Raw genomic sequence first — 21,257 nt, 5'->3', positions numbered from 1 at the left:
AACGGGCGCTGCCCTAATGGCCCCGGAACCAGCCTTGCCTGCAGGGTCGCGGCAAGGAGCGCAGCCTGGAGCCGCCCACCGGGGGTCAGACGTCTGCGCCGCGCCCTCCGGAAGGGAGCTGTCCTGCGCAGGCTGGCACGGCAAGTGATTAGAACAGAACTGGCTGCACAAATGTTAGTGCTTTTGAGTATTTGCCGTGGGCCGTGGCCGGCTCGCGTCCACCCCCGAGGCAGTGCTGTGACACCATTTTGCAGATGAGGAAACTGAGGCCCAGGGAGGTAAAGCAACCAGCCCGAGGCAGAGCCGGGATTGGAGCTGAGTCCTCACTCCAGAGCCCAGGACTCCACCCCCCAGGCGCTTTACGTCCCAGCTCTGCCCCACACACAGCGCGACCTTGGCCACGTCACCACCCTCTGGGCTCAGCACGCCGCCCCGCCCCCCGACTCTCTCGGGAGGCCCAGCAGCCCGAGGCCTCTGCCCACCGCCGAGCCCATGCATCCTCCCTGACGGCCGGGCAGACGCCGACCTCCGGCTCTGGCCAGCGAGGCTGAAAACACACCCACACAATGTTCCCACTGACTTTCCCTGGCTTACGGGCTGGGGTCTGCGGCTGCTTCCAGCTCTGACTCCAGAGACCCTGCAGGCTCTGCAGGAGCCAGGCCAGGTGACACCCCGCCTTTCAGCCCAGTTGGACCACCTCATCTCTCCTCCCCAAGAAATGGGCTCGCGTCGCCCCGCCCCCGCGGGTCCACGTGGCGTTTCCCTGGACGCATGTGCGCCCGGCTCCTCTGGTCCCCACACCGTGGCCTGCGGTGACACAGATTCAGAGCATGATCCAGCAGAGGATGAGGGCCGTGGGCACTGTGTTGCCGAGTCAACGCGTGTGCTCTGCAGCAGGGCCTCAGCTGGATGCCTGAAGAGGGGTCAGGACATTGACCAGAAGCTGCAAGTCCGAGCCAGAAGAGACGCCAGATGGGAAGCTGCACTTTCTACAGCGCTCGAGGTGGGACCGGAGGTTCCGGAAGCCGTGAGCCCAGTGCACCGGCCAACCCACCCACGGGTGAGTTTTCCCCAGCTCCCCACCTGGGGGGAGACGGAAGCACCTGCAGCCGCGGGGCCTCACCCTTCACACACACACCCGATCCTCATCTGCTCACAGGCCGTCCCGAGCAGACCCCTCGCTGACCCTCTCAGCGCCTTCTCCCCGGATCCCTGAACCCAGACTTTACTCCGGCTGTGCTGGCCGTTACAGGAGCTTCTAGCCACACGTAGCTATTTAAATTTAAATTAATTAAAGTTAAATTTAATAAAAATTCAGTTCCACAGTCTCACTAGCTACATAGCTTAGTGCTCAGTGGCGACGTGAGGCCACGGCCACCACACCGGGCAGCACAGATCCAGAGCATTTCCACCTTCCCAGAAAGTCCTCAGCTCTAGAGGATGAATTCTGATGGGTCTAAACCAGTCATAGAAGCCCATTCCCCAGAGCCAGCGGCTGGTCTCTTCTACTGAACAGGGAGACAGAAGGGAAGGCTGAGAAAGATGATCCTCCTGGTACAAAGGGATGGACATGGGAGGAGCAGACACTTTACACATTGGTTACCCACCCCTTGCCTGCAGCCTTTGAAGACTGTAGTGAAAGGATGTGAAGGCTGGAGCTGAGGCAGCCTTCTTGCAGCTATAAGGCAACAAGTCTCAGAACAAAAGCCAACACACGGCAGGGGGCAAAACAGAAGGATGGAAGGAGACTGGGCCTCCACTGACCACTGGAACTAGCTGCCTCTGAACTTTTCTTTGTATGAGATAATTCAATGTGTTTATTATTCAAGCAGCTGTAGTTGGGGATTTCTGTCACCTGCAGCTGAGTACTTTCTAACTGATAAACTATGAAACAATACCTGCATTCGACTTCCAGGCCTCTAAGTCGTTCCTTCTAAGTGAAAGGTCCCTCTTCTCAACTCTCTCCAAATCCCAGCCATGTTTTAGGGCCCAGATCAAGGGCCACCTTCTCTTAACATCCCCCACAAAGCAGGAAGTGACCCCTTCTTCCTGTAACCCATAGGTTGGTCCCCATCTTTCAGCACTTGGCACCAACCCACGGCAGAGCAAGGACAGGGTCACCATCCATCCTCATGGAGCTGTACCCCCAGACCCTACAAAAGTGCCTGGCGAGTAGCAGGCACTCAATTAATATTTGGTGAAGAAAGAATAGATGCTTTGGGACTTCCCTGGTGGTCCGGTAGTTAAGACTCCGCACTTCCACTGCTGGGGGCACGGGTTCGATCCCTGGTCGGGGAACTAAGATCTCGCATGCCACTTGGTGTGGCCAAAAAAAAAAAGAATAGATGCTTTATCTTAGCATCTCCACCATGCCCTACACGTGGTGTATGTTTACACTAAAGTTTGTGAAGAAGTGGAGAAATTCAAAGTGAGCTGTCTACCCCTACCTCATACCATCTACCCAAATACAGTCCTGGTCAATTAAAGGGTCAAATGCAGAAGCAAACGGTTCATATTTTTATTTATTTCTTTAAAATTCTACGTGGAGCCCATTGATGAATGAATGGATCAACAGAATGTAGTATATGCATACAACAGAATATTATTAAGCCTTAAAAAGGAAGCAAATCCTGGGACTTCCCTGGTGGTCCAGTGGTTAAGACTTCCCCTTCCAGTGCAGGGGGTGCAGGTTCGATCTCTGGTTGGGGAGCTAGGATCCCACATGCCTCTTGACCAAAAAACCAAAACATAAAACTGAATCAATATTGTAACACAGCAGTCCCCAACATTTTTGGCACCAGGGACCAGTTTCGTGGAAGACAGTTTTTCCACGGACCGGGGCTGGGTTTGGGGGGGGGAGTGGTGGAGGGGAGGGGGGTGGTTTCGGGATGATTCAAGCACATTACATTTATTGTGCATTTTATTTCTATTATTATTACATTGTAAGATATAATGAAATAATTATACAACTCCCCATAATGCAGAATCAGTGGGAGCCCTGAGACCTCTCCGCTAATGATAAGCTGTATTTGCAGCCTCTCCCCAGTGCCAACATCACCACCTCAGCTCCACCTCAGATCATCAGGCGTTAGATCCTCGTAAGGAGTGTGCAACCTAGATCCCTCGCACGTGCAGTTCACAGTAGGGTTTGTGCTCCTATGAGAATCTAATGCCAACGCTGATTTGACAGGAGGCGGAGCTCAGGCGGTAATATGAGCGATGGGGAGCGGATGTAAACACAGACGAAGCTTCGCTCACTCGCCCACCACTCACCTCCTGCTATGTGGCCCGGTTCCCAACAGGCCACAAACCGGTACCGGTCCATGGTCCGGGGGTTGTGGACCCCTGTTGTAACAAATTCAATAAAGACTTTAAAAACAGTCCACACCAAACAAATCTTAAAAAAAAAAAAAAGGAAGCAAATCCTGCTACAACATGGGTGAATCTCGAGGACATTATGCTAAATGAAATTAAGCCAATCACAAAAATACAAATATCATACTTGTACTCATAGAGATAGGAAGCAGAAAGGCAGATGCCAGGGCCTGGGGCGGGGGGTGAGGGGTTGTTTTATGCTGGGGACAGAGTTCAGCTTCACAACATGAAAAGAGTTCTGGGGACTGGCTGCACGACAAGTGAATGTACTGAACAGGAATGAACTCAAAAATGCACTTAAAAGTGGTTAAGCTACTCAGCATTACGTTACATGTATTTTACCACAATTTTAAAGCTTTTAAATGATACGTGGGATATACACATACAGAAGGGTACATAAAATGACTGTCCAGGTTAAACCAGAATGCAAGGATGAGCCCCCGTGGGCCCAAACCATCTGAAGAAATAGAGACCCATAGTCCCTGTGAAGCCCTGAGCGTCCCTGCCTGATTTCACCCCATCCCTTAGAAGAAACCACCCTTTAGACGCTGTGTTCACCACGTCCTTGCTTTCCTTTACATTTTTGCCAGGCATGTTCTTAAACAACAGACAGTTCAGTTTTGTTCAGTTATAACCTCTGCATAACTAAAATAAATAAAGCAAATGCGATATCTCTTCTGACACTTCTTTTTCTCCTGGTTATTTTTGGGGTAGGCATTTTTATTACTATTATTTGTTAAACTTGCATTCGTGTCATAGACTCTTTGGTATGTCTCATAGGTTTCACAGTTAAAAATAAATACATACAGTGTTAAATGTAAAGATTGAAGTTCTTAAAAAAAAAAATAAGGGAATCTAGGTAACTGTTTTTATAATCCTCAGCTGAGGAAGGACTTTCCAAGCATCACACCAAAGACAGAGCCCCAAAGGAATAGGCCGACATGCTGGATGATAAAACAGTTAAAAACGTCTGTGGATAAAATATGCCCGAAGCAGAGTCATAAAGGCAAAACAAAAACTGTGAAAAGTATTCACAACGTAAGGCAGAAGAGATTAACATCACCACTATGTGAAGGGCCCTTCCAAATCAGCTAAGAAAAGATGAACACGCTCCCACACTGCTGGTCTCGATAGAAGTTGGTCCCATGGTTTAAGAAGGCGATACGCATTGATATATACCAAAAGTCGAAAGAAAAGTTTAGACCCTTTAACCTAGTAATCCCACTTTTAGGAATTTTTGCCTTAGAAAATAACCAGAGATGTGTACCAACATCACATAGAGGTCCTTCACAATCATATCTGTAATGAGGAAAAATGCAAGTGCCCTAAATGCTAAACAACAGGAGATGGTTTGAATTATCAAAACCATTGAAATCCTGTTTCAGGGAAATATTGCTGATATATGATTTAACTTTAGAAGCAGGTTATGCTCTGATAGACGGCTGATTGGGAAACAATGTGGTGCAGCCGCTTTGGAACACAGCCTGGCAGCTTCTTCTAGGGTCAAATATGCATTTGCCACACCACCCAGCAATTCTACCCTTAGGTATTTACCCACGAGAAAGGAAAACACAACCACACAAAACTTGGGCACAAATGTTCATAACAGCTTTCCTCACAGCAGCCCAAACTGGAAAGAACCCAATTGCCTGTCCGCTGGGGAGCAGGCATGCATACTGTGGAGGGCTGCTTGGCAACAAAAAGGAACAGACTTTCGGGTAAATCTCAAAAGCATCACGTTAAATGAATGAAGCTAGACATAACAGGCTACATACAGTGGGATTCCATTTACACAGCATTCTGGAAAAGGCAAAACCACAGTGTCAGGAAACTAACCAGTGTTTGCCAGGAGCCGGGGGTGGGACAGGAGGTCGACTGCCAGTTGGTCAGAGAGAATTTCGGGAACGAAGGAAGTGCTGTTCCTTACCTTGATCGAGGCGGCGATTATACAGCTGCCGACACTTATCCATCTCATCAAGGTGTCACTTAAAATTGGTGGATTTTATTATCTATAAATTATGCCTCAATAAAGCAGACTGTTAACAGCCTTTTTGAAAAGAATGTTATAAAATAACATGGCTGGGGACTTCCCTGGTGGCGCAGCGGTTAAGAATCCGCCTGCCAGTGCAGGGGACACGGGTTCGAGCCCGGGTCCGAGAAGATCCCACATGCCGCGGAGCAACTAAGCCCGTGCGCCACAACTACTGAGCCTGCGCTCTAGAGCCCGCGAGCCACAACTACTGAAGCCCGCGCGCCTAGAACCCGTGCTGCACAACAAGAGAAGCCACCACAATGAGAAGCGCACACACCGCAACAAAGAGTAGCCTCCGCTCACTGCAACTAGAGAAAGCCCGCGCGCAGCAGCGAAGACCCAACAACGAAGAGCCGATGCAGCCAAAAATAAATTAATAATTGATTAACTAAAAAAAAATAACATGGTTGGTAGGGCCTCAATTTTGTGTGAAAAAAACCAGTACACATCTGTGTTGGTTAGGACAGACTAGGATACGCTGGGTGACAAAACCCCACAGTCTTGGTGGGTGGGCCAAACTGCGCCTCTCAAACTCACGTCCCAGCCTAGAACAAGCTGGCGGATGGCCGCGGCTGCTCTCCGCTGCGCGCTGACTAGAGCTGGTGTCCGGGCAGCCTCCACCGTCTCGTTCAGGACCCGCAGGGTTTCTGTCCAAAAGGCGGAGGAGGGAGGCGCGCCAGCTCCCACCCGTGTCATCCTGAAACTAACACGTGTCACGTCTGCTCAGAGCCCGTGGGCGAAGCAAGTCACGTGGCCCCAACCCAATGGCCAGGGAGACCGGAAACACGGGCCCCCAGGGAACGCTCGTGGCCTCTGCTGTAATCCTCCGAACACGCCTGCTCCCTCCTTCCTACACAGAGACCACACCCCTCGTCCCGTCCAGCACGGCCTCCAGCTCAGAGCAAGGGATCTCTGGGGACGTGCCGTGGCCACTGTCTGGGCGGCCCCTCTTGCTCCAGAGCCTCGTGAACTAAAACAGTGGGTTATCGACCCTCTCCACACGCACACACGAGATACAGCCATCAGACAACAACAGTAAGGTTCCCGTTTGGAGCCCATCAAGACACTCCCAAGTTCAAAGCCACCAGGCACACTTTGTGCAGCCCCGTCTTGAGGCGTTAGGCCCTGAGCCCTCTCTGCGCCGCAAGCCGCGTCCTTGTGGCCCCTCGCTCTGCCTTTTGGGGATGCTCCTCTTTCTCTCCTATCTCGTTTCCCTTCTTGGCCGCATCCGGAGTGGCTTTCCTCACTGCTCAGCCCTCTCCCCGTCTCCAGGGAGGGTGAAAGTCCCCAGGCCACCTCATCCCATTTCAAGTCTCCAGCCACCGAGGCTTCTGCGGGCCAGGCATGGGATTTCATTAGAATTCCACTCCCTTTGGAAACCTAGCCGGTTCTGACCTACTCGCCTCAGGTCTGCCCCACGTGCCAGTGACTACACCTGAACTTCTTCTTCACAAGAAAACAGTTCTCACCTACGCAATTTCACTTTATCATCTATGGGCCTCTTTCTCTAGTTACTGGTTGAATCTATCTGAAACAGAGCTGGGAAGGCCAACTCCTCACTCTAACATTTACCCAGCGAGAGATGTTGCTGGGTTTCTGGCCCAAAGCCTTTTAAACCCCACTTGACTGTCAGGAACCAGGAGGCCCCCGAGTGTCCCAGCCCTGCTCTGTCCTGAACCTCTGACTCACCCCAACACCTTTCCATTCCTTCTGAGCTGATTTCCTTCCTGTAACCCTTGCCAAATGCAGCTGAGGGCAGCAAAGAAACATTACCAACCCCTTCTTTTCCAGCTTCTCCCCGGGAACTATGAACTCAGGAGCCGTTCCGTGCACCTTCCCAACCCTCATAGGAGGCTGGTCTGCAAATGGTTTGCCTCTGCGGACGCGGCTCTGTCTTTCCAGCCCCGGATGTCGGTGTCCTGGCCGCCTGGCCACACTCAGCTAGGCCGGCGCCCCCCGCCACGGGTCTGCAGTGGTAGCATTTCTCCTCCGTGCTGGTTTCTCTGTGAGTCAGAACAGGGAAGGCTGTGGAATGAGCCCTAGAGTTCAAAGGCTTCCCACTCTAAAAGTTCACTGTTGGCTCCCACGTGGTCTGGTGTGGCCTGATGGGGGGTCCGGGCCCTCCTGATGCAGCTCTGCCTCCCAAGAAGAGCACAGCAGTGACGGAGGTGGAGAGACCGTGTACACAGCCTGGGAACTGGGAGGGCTCGCTGCACACGCCCAGGTGTGTGTGCTTGTAAGCGGGCAACGTGTGAAGGAGCTACGGCGGGCCTGCAACTCTCAACACAAACTAAACTCCCCTCCAGGGCAGGGGCCCTACACTGAGAAGGAGGTGCTGAGAACAGAGTCCAAAATGGGCAGAACAGACACAAGAGGGGCCAAAAACTAGAAATGAAAGGTGCGGGAGTGGGGAGAGCAGGAAGAAAGGAAGGGATGGAGGGAGGGAGGAAGGAGGGAATACAAGACCATTTTTTTTTAACGTTTCATGAAAACAGCAGAAAAGGAAGCTAAAGATTATGACGCTGACCCAGTCCTCCTCTTGAAAGTTCCGAAAGGCATTTCAGATAAAAATGAACAACAGAAAAGATTACGGTTAAGTCCCATACCAAGTTACTGGAGAAATGAGAAAACTAAGCAGTGCCCCTACGGATAATGAAGGCGTTCCAGAGACACACACCACAGACCACAGCCAGAAACAAACAAAAGAACGTATCCTAAAATTTTTGCATGAGTCAACAAAAAAAGTAAGAAAAGATACACAAGAATAACAAATCAACATGAGAAGACCTCAGAAAAGATGTGCTAGAACTGAGGAAAGAATTAGGAAGAAAAGAAAAAAATGCATTTCAGAACGACAACTGCAGTAGAAGGAGTACAACACAACGAAACACTATGAGATAATGCCTAAGAGAATCAGAAGTTAGAATGGAGGGAAATCTTTAAACAATAAAAAAATGGGAGAGAGAAGTAGGATTCAAGAGAAAGCAACTACGTAGAGAGCAGGCAAAGATCTAACGTGTATAACACCAGTCACGAAGAAGGAGTCCAAGTGTTTAGTCGAACGCTGAGCACTGTAATTAAAAAAAAGAAAAATACTTTCCTGAAATATATAAAAACTTGAAACAGCATTGGATATCTGGAAAAACTGATCCAGAATAGCCAACAGAGAGACATATTCTACAACATATTCTACGGCTGCCTTTGGGAATTCAGGCAAAAAAAGGTGAAGTCACTTCCAGGAAAATCAGGTTGTCGTCAGACTCTCCGACATGAGCACTTCCTGCCAGAAGCCCCAGGGGCACATCTAGACACCAAGGGCGGGAGCAGAGTGGGGCAGGTCCAGCCAAACTGACTTCCAAGTACAAAGGTCGTAAACAGTTATCAACAGGCAAGAACTCCGGGACGTTATTCCCACATGCCCTCTGAGGACCCACCAGAAAACAGGTCTCAAACAACCAAGACAACCAGAGAAACATAATCCTAAGGTCTGACTGTGAGTACTAAATGGGTAGAACACATAGGAACTTACACAGTTAAGACCAGTGATGGACACACCAGATAGAGTATATTTGAGGGAAAGTGGGAAGAACATGAAAAAAATAGAATAAGCTTACTGACTGCCTTGTAGTTAAAATCTGAGAGTAAAAGGATATTAATTCAAATCAGATGCTGTGCGCAGAGGATTGTAGCAAGTTTCAATATCGCTCATAGTAGGAAACCAACAGACAAATAAAAGAGAGGACCAATATTGCGTACAGATATTACTGTAAAAGTAACAGTTGCAACAAAAATAGGAACCTTTCCTAAGTACCAAAAAGATAAAGTCCAGTGAGAGAGAGAGAAAATAAAAACCACACTGAAAGACAAATTGTTTAAAAGTCTTGCACAGGTAGGTGTAAATGTAACATAAAACACCACGCAGAACTGAGGCTAAACATATTGATCGATCAGTCTTAACTCACCTATTAATAGAAAACAGATTTTCAGGTTGGCTGAGAAAGGAAGCCCCACAGCTGGAGTGACCGCCAGAGCCCGCCATCCAGGGAAAGTGAGGCGGAGGGAGCGGCTGTGCCGTAGGGGGGGGGACGCACGCGGTAGGTGTCAGCTCGTGTTCCAATGTTCGAAGCTCGGGGGAGAGAGTTCCGATGACCTATTGCCCCACCGCCACCCCATGGCTGGCTCAGACGATCAGTTCACTGTGTAAACGATTTCGCGGCCAGGAGCCCAGGCGGGCCTGCCGCGTGGGTCCTTTTCCACGCGGCGTTGACGGAGGTCCCTCACTGGCATCCACCTGGAGGAGAGGCTGGCCTAGAGGCTGGGCTCGCGGGGACTCTGGACTCGTGTGTCTACACCTGGCTCTCCAGCACAGGGTCTCCGCGGAGCGCGGCTCTGCGGCGTGTACACCCAGCCCTGCGGGCCCCCAGCGCCTGTCAGCCACACGCTGCCGGTGGCTGGAGCAGGCCCAAGTTCCCCAGAGTCAAGGCGGGGACAGAGACCACACTTCTCAATGAGACGTGTGTCCAAGAATTGGTAGCTGTGTTTCACCACTACAATGGCCACCAAGGCTAAACCATTTTTTTTAATGGTTGCATACAGGGGAGAGACCCTCAATAAGGGTGATTATCACAATCAGCTGAAACACATAAAATATCTTTAAATCCATGTTTCCTAATTGTTTTTTTAATCCCTACTTGATCACCGCTGGAAGACCAACTTAATCAGAAAACTGTTACAGGGACAAGGCAAGCATATATCCTGCCTTTCCTCTATAAAACTGCACCACTTGGGGCTTCCCTGGTGGCGCAGTGGTTGAGTGTCTGCCTGCCAATGCAGGGGACACGGGTTCGAGCCCTGGTCTGGGAAGATCCCACATGCCACGGAGCAGCTGGGCCCGTGAGCCACAACTACTGAGCCTGCGCGTCTGGAGCCTGTGCTCCGCAACAAGAGAGGCTGCGATAGTGAGAGGCCTGCGCACCGTGATGAAGAGTGGCCCCCACTCGCCACAACTAGAGAAAGCCCTCGCACAGAAACGAAGACCCAACACAGCCATAAATAAATAAATAAATAAATTTTTTTTAAAAATTAAAAAAAAAAAACAAAAAAAAAACTGCACCACCAGGTAGCCAAACACTGGGGAGGGCAACTTTCCCTCCGAGAAACATTTCAGCTAACAAATGAGGCAGGAATGGTAGAATTAGAATGTCACCAGTTTGCAACCACTAATAAAGTAGTGAATCCAGGAGCTGAGAATCAGCTGCTAACACAGCAGAGACGGTAGGAAGCCACGCCTCCCACTGGGGGAATACAGCTTCCCCAACAAGTAAGTTACAAGGAAGAAAACAGGGGCTGAGCCTTTAGATGAAAGTTACTTGGGAGCTACATCAAGCAGTGTGACGTGGGGACCTTATTCAGATCCTGATTCAAACCATATTTTGTTCATTTTGACATTTAGGAGACAATTGTAAACTTAGACCGGATATTTGCTGATATTAAGGAATGGTTGTTACATATGAAGTTCTAAACAATGATATTGTCTTTTAAGTCATAACCTTTCAGAAATACACTCTGAAATATTTGTGGATGAAACTACACAATGTCTGGGATGAACAGGATGACTGTCCCAACAATTTGGGAGGGAAAAAGTGGCAAGGGCAGAGATGAGACCAGACTGGTGTGTGCTGATCACCGTTGAAACAGGGTGCTGGGTGCCTGAAGGCTCATTACTCAACCTAATGTTGTATACGTTTGACCCTTTCATAATAAAAGCTTTAGGTATGTAAATTTTTGCACAATAAAAACTTATATATAGAAAAAAAGGCTGGAAGGATATAAATCAAAATACTAGCTGTACACCTTAAACTCACACAATGTTCTATGTCAATTGTATCTCAGTGAAAATGAATTCTAAAAAATGCTAGCCATAAATACTTCTGGCAGATGGGATTATAGATAAATTTTCTTTTTAAATTGCTCAATATCTTCTAAAATTTCTACAATGAACACATAGCACTTTAAAAATCTGGTAAAGAAAGATTAAACCAAACTGGCTCCCTCTCCCCGGGGCTCTGCAGGCGGGTGGGCCCCTTGGCAAGACCCAGCCAGGAAGCCATTTGGCTGCCCAAGCCGTGGCCTTACAGGCAAATGTGGTTCCCTCCGCCCCACTTCTCTTCTGGGAATCGTGCCCGGGGAAAGCACCTAAACCCGAAACGCCAGCCGACCTGCCTGCTCGAGGGTGTCCACGTCGGCGCAGTTACTGGGGTGAAAGCTCGGCGCTGGGGGCCACATCGCGCGACAGGGGTCGTGTCGGCGAAGCACGGACATCATGGCGATGGACCGCTGGGCTGCCACCAAAACGGAAATTGGTGGACTTAACGCTGGGTGCACCGAGGATGCACGTCTGTACGTCTGTCAGGAGTCCAGTTTTGCAAACATACGTGGAAAATGAGCAGAGCCCTTATCAGCTTCATGGGACACGCCGTGAGTATGAAGCGTGTTAAGATGCCCTGACCCTGGCCCCTCATGGGGAATCGGCTTTCCCTGAGATCCTCCAGAAGCCCTCAAACCCAGCCTGCTCTGGCCTGTGTCTCTCACGTCCCCGGGTCAGCTTTGTCTTTTGCAACTCTCCCCTCTGCCCGCGGACAAGCCCCGCCCAGGCTGCAGTGAGGCACACTTCCACCCAAGAGTGGACGCTGGTGGGTTACACAGGGAGGGGCCCCTCCCACAGGCCACTCCTCCTGGCCCCTTCCTGCCTCTGCCTGCCCAGCCCCAGCTGCACCGCACAAGCCCTAACCTCCCCTGCACCCACGGGCCCTCCAGAACAGGAGCCCCTTTACTGCCACAGAAACCTAAGCATATTTCCTTAAACAGAGACCATTATCTCTGAAGGAAGAATTTTGTTCCAGCTTTAGAGTAATATTCTGTCCTTCTTACGTGTGCTGAGAATAAACAGACTTCCCCCATTTCTATCCCCCTCTTCCCAGGCCATAGAGCCCCTGAAGCTTAGGTGGGTGCTGGGCTGCCTGTATGGACTACAGTTCCCAGCCTCCCTTGCAGCGTGGTGGCCATGTGACTGAAACAGGATGTGAGCCAATGATGCGTGTGCCTTTCAAGGGAAGGGATGTGCCACCTCTCCACCTCTCCCGCCGTCCTGCCGCCCAGTATGTGGGCTGGTGCCGGGGACCATCTCGGGTCATGTGGATGAAGGCATCAAACACCCAGGATGGAAGGAACCTAGGCCCTGCTCCATGAAACGGCCCTTTTGCTACAGACCACTGACCCTCAAACTGTTACAGGAGAGACAGATGATCGTCTATCTGGTTTAAACCAACATTAGCTTGGTTTTGTTGGTGTTTTTAATAAGCCGCCAAACCTCGATCCTAACCAATAAACTCGCCTGATTAAAATGCCCCCAAGGCACCCAGTGCCAGCAGGCTGTCTAGTCAGATTCTCCCAGAAGCAGAACCTGAGGCAAGGATTCAGGTGCCCGAGCTTCAGGAAGGAAGTTCTCCCAGCAGAATCCAGTATGGAGCAAGGGGAACAGGAGAGAGCAGCAGAAGCCCACCAAGGGTGCACTTCTGTCCTGGCCATGGCCCGACCCCAGGGAGCTCTGCAGTGGCCATCGCACCTCTGAGTTTGTGCTGCTCCAGGCAAGGAGCTGGGCTCTCCCGCTGCAGCAGCTGGGCTGGAGGTGCCCAGGGAGGCAGGTGTCAACCCCCAGGCGTGCCAGCTGTTCAGGGTAATGCAGCTCCGGGGGCCTGAGGGCCACTCTCTGAAGCAGGTCTGAGGAGTGAGTGGCCAGCTGCCAGGCCCAGAACAGTGGGGGGACCAGGTATGAGGTTCCCTTGCAGGCTCTGGCAAGGCGCCGACAGGGCTCCACACACAGAAGGAAGCCCCCCCAGACCTTTTGCGATTCCCATCCTGTCAGCCTCTCCACCCTCCTCACACTGTGGCCCCAGACGAGGTCACGGCCCCACAGACACTTCCCTGGGACCCTCAGCCAAGAGTGCTGGCAGATGCCACGACCCCGGGGATTTGGTTGCCCAGTAAGCCATGCTGGCGTTTGCCCTGAAAAGGCAACAAGTCCCAGCACAGAGAGAATCAGAGAGGTGCAGCGACTTGCCCATGGCCACACAGCTGAAGTGGAGGGACTGAGGGGGGTGGGCCAGGGGAGGGGCAGTGTAACAGAAAAGCCGTGAGAGAACCCGGGAGAAGCAGACCCCCGGTTCTGTGCAGAGCCAGGGGGGCTGATGGGGAGGGGACAGCGCCGCGGGAGGACCCCTGTAGTGGCTGCAGGTGTCACTTACCGAGCACATCTACGGACTGAAAGCCTGAGCTCGGTTAGCGCCTGCGTCCCCACCCTCATTCGCAGAGGTGCTCCCTCTCAGGTAGCAGACACTGAGGCGGATTTAGGTGCAAGGAAATCCTGGGAAATGCCCACGGGAAAGCGAGACAGGGCGTGTTCTCAACACAGTTCCCCTGAGCGCCTGGAGCTGCATCCAGCTGGGGCAGCTGGGGGCCGTGCGGGCCCGAGAAGGCTCGGGGGCAGGCGCTGCGGCGGCGGCCGCGCCGGCACCGGCACCAAGGCGGGGTCTGCGAGGCGGGGCCGGGGCCTGTGGGCGGGGCCGGGCGTGGGCGGGGCCTGGCACCGGGGCGGGCCGGGGCGCGGCCGGATGGTAGGGGCGGAGCCTGGGACCGGGGCGGGGCCGACACTCCTGAACCAGCTGAGGCTCTTACTTTCTTCTTCACAGAGGCGAGGGGCTTCCTGTGGCCCCTCTGGCCCTGGGCACAAAATCCTTCCACTCCTTCCAGCACTTTCTCCCTCTAAGTTCTAGAAATAGCAGGAATTCCCTGGCGGTCCAGTGGTTAGGACTCCGCGCTTTTACTGCCAAGGGCCCTGGTTCCATCCCTCGCCTGGGAACTAAGATGCCACAAGCCCAGCAGCCAATAAATGAATAAATAAAGCGTGCCAATGTTTGAGACCTGTGTGCCTTCTTTATCTGAACAACTTCAAGAATTGAGTGACGTAGAGCTTTTCATTTGGACATTGGCATTTTATCTACTCACTTGATTAACCCACTCTGGGGGAGGAAGGTCACTGTCTTCAAACACCTGAGAGGGGAGGAGCAGCAAAGTGCCAGATCCCACCCGGATGGAGTCAGCCCTGGGGGACTGGACAGCCCCTCACTCCCCTGCCCTTCGGGCCAGGCTTGCTGGATTTGGATCCCAGGTCTTCCCCCTACCAGCTGTGTGATCTTGGACAGTTGCCTAGCTTCTCTGTGCTTTGGTTTCTCCATCTGTAAAATGGGAAAGGTAACAGAAGCCACCTCCTAGGGGTTCAATGCATAACTCCTGCAAAGAGCATGGGTTGGGGATGAGCCTGGCACAGAACGAGTGCTGGAAACATGCTGACCAACCTCTGGTTCAAGGCAGCAGATCCGGTGTGGGAAGCAGACTCAGACATGGACATGGCCACCTGTGTGACTGGGGCTGGATGGAGGCAAGCAGGGGGCTGGGGGGAACCCTGCAAAGGAGGTGACCAGTACCTGTGGAAGTGAGTTTTGAGGGATGAGTAGGAGTTCACCAGCAAAAAAGGGGGGTGTAGGGGATATGTGTGTTGGGGTGGGGTGGCTCTCCAGTACCCAAACCCCTTCTTAGCTGGGAGGGATCCTTCTGTGTACATCCCCCAGTGGGCAGGGTCCTATTTCCCACTGCAGAAGCTGAAAGGGCCAGACTTTGGTCTGGTCAGGAGGCCACTCCTGCCTGGGACTTTGAAGCTTAATATCTGGGGCAATGGCGACACGGGAGTCCTGACCATATTGGCCTTGATGCCCAGGCCCCTGTAGCCCCCTTAGCCCCTGAAAGTTGTCTTGTCCGCTCTGTAAGCCCTGAGACTGAGCCAAGAAATGCCCCCCTTTACTTATGGCGGACAGAGTCGCTTTGTGTTGCTCGCAGCCAAGAACTCTGTAGGGAAATCCTGGCAGAAAGACCAGATAAGCAAGAAATGGAAGGGAGCGATTGCATGAGTGATCCTGGCCCCCAGGCCCTGCCCCCGAGCCCTGCCCTCCTCCCCCAAGCTTCCCTTATTGAGACCATTGCAATCACACGGGGACAGGCTGGGTGGGGGTCGGCCTCTCTGATCCATTTCACAACCAACAACGCTGAACCCTGAGAAAAGTGGTGACTTGCTGAAGGTCGCCCACAGAGGGTTAGATGCTGGCCAGGCTCTGCCCTTGTTCCAGTCAGGGGCTCCAGCACCCCGAGATGGGCAGGTCCGTCCCCACCTGCCACAGCAGGCTGAAATCCTACAGTCCCAAGGACAGACCTTGAGACCAAGGTTTAAAAGGCAAGCCCATCTCGGCCACAGCCGTACATCCTAGGGGGACAAGGAGGAAGGAAGCTTTGTTTTAAAGGCAACTGTGAGGCGGAGAATGAATTTGGAGCCGTGGAATACAGTGACTGAAGCTCATGATTCACACTCTGGGCCTGGCCCAAGGGGTGGCCCAGGAACTGGAGGGACAGGTTCATGAACTGGGCACCTACCGTGTGCCAGGATCGTGATGGGCCTTGCGCGCGCCAGCATTTCGTGGAAGCCACCTGCTATCCTGTAAGGTCAGCATTAGTACCCTCAATGTGCAGAAGAGTACACTGAGTCTGAGAGACGCTATGATGTCTTCAAGGTCACACTGCCTGGGGTGACAGAGCCAAGCTCAGGGCTGTCTGACCCAAGAGCTGGGGGTGGGAGGCATGGAACAGGGCTTGGAAGGCAAAAAGACATGAGGACATTTCAGAAAGGTGATCCTCTCGTTATTGTTGTTCTTCACGTAAATCCAGTTGCATCCCTCCCCTGCCTAAAACCCTACCACGACTTCCCTTACCCCCTGAAAATAAAGTCCAGAGTCTTTGCCATGGCTCTGCGTGATCTGCCCCCCACCCGATTCTCTTCGGTGGCACCACGTCCCCTCCCACCCCAGGGCCTTTACACAGGCTGTTCCTGATCTGCTCTCTCCACCCCTCACCTACATGATTCCCAGTCCTCCTGCCGCTGCCCTACCCACTCACTGGGAGTCTTGTGAGGCTGTGGGCCGCCCCCCAAGACAAGCACCCAGTAAGGGCTCCCCCCACCTCGTGTGTCTCCTTTTCACCCCACTGAGCACAGATTATAATCCTCTGAGCCGTGCATTTTCAAAGGAGGCAAAATTTGGTTCTTGGGGGACTGAAAAAATAGATGTTACAATTATTTGTGGCCCCACATGACAAAATCTCATTCATTAGTATTGTATCTCTCATTAGGGAGAAATTAAATAATTTACTTAATTAAATTGAGTTACTCAATTGTAATCAAGTTTAATTAAATGATTTAATTTAATAAGTCAATGTTTCTCCTTAGGGAATGATAATGGGAAAAAAAAGTGGGAAACGTTGCTGTAAGCATTTATGAGTTTGCTTATGCTCTGTCTGATGCCCTCTGAGATCAAGGAGGGTAGGCCAGGTCTGTCTAGGTCCTGCTATAGCTCCCGTTCTAGAACGCTGCTGGCACACAGTAGGTGCTCAGGTAACACCTTCCATGTGCCAAGCCCTGCAGAGAATAATCCAGACAAGGCTCTGCCGTAGAAAGGTGGTGCTGGGCCTCCCCTCCCTGGATTCCGTGGGCAACAGGGAGCCATGGAGGGTTCGGGAGCCAGGAAAGGAGAACTTCTTGAGCTGGTGCATCCCCAACCAGAGCTGGCAGCTGCCGCTGCCTCCCAAGCCTCTCCCCACCCAAGTCCCGCCACCAGGCCAGCCCAGGACAGAAATAGAGCAGCCCACGTCTTCTGCAAGGCTGGAGCGGGTGGATGCAGCTAAACGCAGCTCGGCAGGTGGCTCACTCAGGGTGGGAGTTGGGGGTAGGGCAGGACTCCTGGGTTACTGGCTCACTCTCTGGTGGGGCTCAGGCAAGCCTGGACCCTCACAGAGGCTTTGTGGCCTCCAGGAGAGCCTGACTGCCCTGGGCCTGAGGATGAACGAGCTACACTAAAAATAGCACAGCTGATGTATATATAGACCCTCCCACCTGGTTTCCAAAAGGATTCAAAACGGCTTTCACAAGAGGCAAAGAAATGAACATTAGAGCGTGCCAGAGTTTACACATGAGGCTCCCACGTCACAAGCCTCGGGGAGTAGAACCAGGACAAGAAGAATCTCAGATCCCTCCAAGAAGCACGTCTGAATGAGAATGAGCTCCCCATCAGAGGAGGTGTGCAAGCAGAGGCCTCAGCCCCTGGCGGGGGTGTGAGTGGGGAGGGATCCCTGCAACGGATAGAGGCTTGGCCAGATGCTAAGTCCCTGCTGGGAGAGAAGATGGCACCAGCCCCGCTTTCTCAGCCACTGCCCCTGCCCACAAAGCAGTCAGGGATGCAGCCGGAGGTAGGGCTGGTGGTAGGAGCCAGATGCTGGCCCCTTCCCCTTTTCCTGAGCCAGAGCTATCCCGACGGACTTGAAAACTGGAGCAAGGGTGGGGGGATGGGTGGGTAAGCCTTACCGCTCCCGGGACTGCTGTGCTGACATCCGCAGTGACGCAGGCAGCCCTGCCTCAGACCCCGACGTGGTCCCAGCTTTGGTGCTGCTCGCCGTGTGGTCTCGAGCTCATCGCTTCCCTTCTCTGACGCACAGCGTCCCCGTTCAGTACAACCAGGGGGTTGCCTTGGTCCTAGAGAGCCCTCCTGGGACCCACAGCCCCAAATAAATAGAACTGCAGTGCCCACCCCCACCCCCAGCCCAAGCCTTCGCACAGATCTGGCAGGGCCCTGCTCCCTGGGCCCCATTGCATTGGTTCTGGGATCGTGCTTGGGGCCGGAGGGCACCTGCCCTGCACTTGCCCTGTTTCCTCTGTCATTGCCTGACCCTCGTCCATGCCAGGCTCTGAGCAAGACAGACCATCTCAGCCCTAGAAGAGCTCCCAGTCTAGTGAGGGAGCTGGCCAGCAGACAAGAGTGTGAATAAATAGGTTGAGGAAAACACAGCAGGGCAAAGGGACAGAGAGAGACAGGGTGGTCAGGGAGGCCTCACTGAGGAGATGGCATCTCTGAGGGGGTGAGCAGAGGTGTCCCGAGCCAGGCAGGAGGCTGTCTTGGGGGAGAGCGTTCTGGGCAGCAGAGGACAGCTAGTGCAAAGGACCTGAGGCAGGTGAGCACGGCACGGCTGCAGCGCAGGGAGCAAGGGAGAGTGTGGGCAGGGGAGGGGGGTGGGGTGGGAGGGCTGGCTGGTGGGGGCCATGGGGAGGCTTGGACAGAGGGAGGCGGGAGCCACAGCAGGGCTCTGAGGAGAGGGGAGGCCGAGCTGTTGTCTAACAAGCAAAGCTGCCTTTCCTGGCCTCCAGAGGGGAGTTCGCCAAATTCTCCCTCAGAGGCCACCTCCTGCCCCCAACCAGGCCCAGATGCTGTATTTTTAATGCTGGCAGTTGAGAAGGCTCTCGTGGCTGTAACTGAAACAGAAAGTCCAGGAACCTCCACCATCTGTCTGTCAGTCCAGAGAGACTCATTCACCCCAGGTCTGGGATACGCCCCTGCCTGCCCATCTGGTCCCTGTGCCCATGACCGCCAGCCCACAGCCTAGGGACAGGGAAGGCGGCCCTGCCACTTGGGGCAATCACGGGCTGAATAAACTGTCAAGGGCCTGGGCACCGGCATGTGCTTTCTAAATGTCAGTGACCTGCACACTGGCTTCTCCCACTTGGATGCCTGGACACCCTGTGTAAAAGCTGAAGCGTCCCCTAAATAGTACCTGAACCTGTAAACAACCGTGTTTGCACTAATGCCAAGAGGAAATCTACAAACGCTAACGTTCTAATATGGCCAGGGCTTGGTAAACTGGGAACCACTTGCTGAGCTATAAAGCGCCTCATAATCCTGCGGAGGCCCTGTGCACGATAAATTACTTTGTAAGCTGTGTTTTGTAAACAGCTCTGGGCTTTGTAAACCGCAAAGTCCTTTGGACACTGCAGATGACTTCCCAGCTGTAGAGTGCTGTGCGCCCAGGAGAACGTGAGTCAGGAGTCGCCCTCCCTCGGCCCCGGGCTCCCCTCCGGGCCTCCACGCTGAGGACGGACGCGCGCGGGCCGCCGCCTGGGCTCCGGTCCGGGGCGCAGAGCTGGGCGGCGAGAGTCCCCCCCCAACCCCTTCCCCGCAGCCCAGACACCGCCCTCCCCAGGCCCAAGCGCGGGTGGGGCTGGGGGCGGGCGCTCCGGGGCCGCGGGGTCGAAGCCCGGGCTCTGCCGCCTCCTGGTGGCCGCGGAGGGAGGAAGGACCGGGGCCGCGGCCGGGACTTGGGTCGGTTGGTCCTGAGCGCGCGCGCGGAGGACACGGGTGCGTGCGTGCGTGCGTTCGTGGGCGTGTGTGTGTGAGGCCGTGTGTGCACACGGAGCCACACTCGCACGCAGGGCGATCCGCCCACGCACACATCCACGCACGCACCTTCAGGACTCACGCCTTCGTCCTTTCGTGTGTTCATTCACTAGTGTTTTCATTGAACACAGGTTGAGCGCTCCCCGGGTGCGGGCACTGAGCACACGATGGTGGCGGGTCCGATCGGCCCAGATAAATCAGAGAGAGGTTAGTACACCGATGGGACCAGGTGCCGGGCCTCCCTGGGGAAGTGACAGGGGAGACAGGAACCGGTGAGCAGGGGGCCACAAGGAGATTGGGGAGGGGCGTTCCACACAGAGGCCACAATCAGTGCAAAGGCCCGAGGTGAGAACAGCCTTCACGTGGGAAGGAGGTTGGGGCTGTTAAATGCTGTGCCAGGGAGGGTTCTAGGCAGAGGCTGTCCCAGACTGAGGCTACCTGGGGACGAGAATCGGACCCTGCCTCTGGCTGAACTGAGGCTGGGAGGACTCGTGGACGAGGCAGAGGGGAGATGGACCCCAGAGGGATCTGTGTCTCCTTGTGGGAACACACCCATTTCCCTTGGAGGACTGGCAAGGCTAGTCCTCAGACCTTGGGACGTAGGGAGGCTGACTCTTCCTGTGTTGGGTCCTTTTAGCCTGAGATGGGCTTGGGGATGAGCATATGACGCTTCCTAGCTGAGAAGAGCCAGCCCTGGGACTTCAGTGGGAGCTCTGGGCCCCTCTGCTAAGCTGGTGGGAGCCACTGAGTCCTGACATGGCCCCATGTGGGGAGTGTGTAACTGAGACAGAGAAAACAGCTAAGGCAGACTTAAGTTCCACAGGATATTAACCTGGCTCCTGGATCCCACTATGCCTGAAGCCAGACACAGTTCTGCTTACATGAGCAATTAAATCCCCTTCTGCTTCAGTCTGATGGAAGAGGGCTTCTACCCGATTCTGCCCCAGCCCAGGCCCCAAGGATGACAGAGCCAGACCGGATCCTGCCACGGATGCCTTCCTCCAGCTGCCCCACTCCCTCCGTAGGGGCTACTACCTGTCTCCAAGCCTGTTTCTCCATCTCACAAGCCATGTGGCTTCGGGCAAGTGACTTCGGCTCTCTGGGCCTGTTTTCTCACCTGTGAGCTGGGAATAATGACATTACCCCTCAGTGAGGTGACGGCCCAGGCCCAGGTGCTGCACCTGGCGATGAACTCGTCAGTGCCCGGGGGACAGGTGGCCCCTCAGGGGACTGGGCTTGTGTTGCCGCTCTGTCCAGCGTTCAGCAAGGGCCTGGCAGCTCGTCACGGCCCTTGGGGGCAGCCTCGTTCCTCACATGTGGAAGTGCAGGGCCCCGGCAGGTGAGAGGCCCCCATTCCCCTGATCACGCTGCCGTGTCCCTGTCCCGGGGGCAAGGGGTCCCCCCTCCAGGCCCACCAGCCGTCACTGAGCAGGAGGAGGGCTCGCCGCTATGACACACAGTCTCACACGACC

At 53.7% G+C, this 21,257-nt stretch overlaps 1 long non-coding RNA gene across 2 annotated transcripts in view; it reads right to left on the bottom strand.

Moving 5' to 3' along the window:
* Positions 1-15,935, bottom strand: part of LOC309650920 — a 41,870-nt gene extending 25,935 nt beyond the window's left edge. For both annotated transcript variants that reach the window (XR_014257822.1, XR_014257823.1), the window contains exon 1: positions 13,711-15,935. This is a non-coding gene — a long non-coding RNA (uncharacterized lncRNA). The remainder of the gene's footprint in view (positions 1-13,710) is intronic.
* Between the last annotated feature and the right edge of the window lie 5,322 nt (positions 15,936-21,257).

The sequence above is a fragment of the Balaenoptera physalus genome, assembly GCF_965194825.1.
Source record: "Balaenoptera physalus genome assembly, chromosome: 20".
Lineage (NCBI taxonomy): Eukaryota > Metazoa > Chordata > Mammalia > Artiodactyla > Balaenopteridae > Balaenoptera > Balaenoptera physalus.
This window is presented reverse-complemented; position numbering and strand designations above follow the sequence as displayed.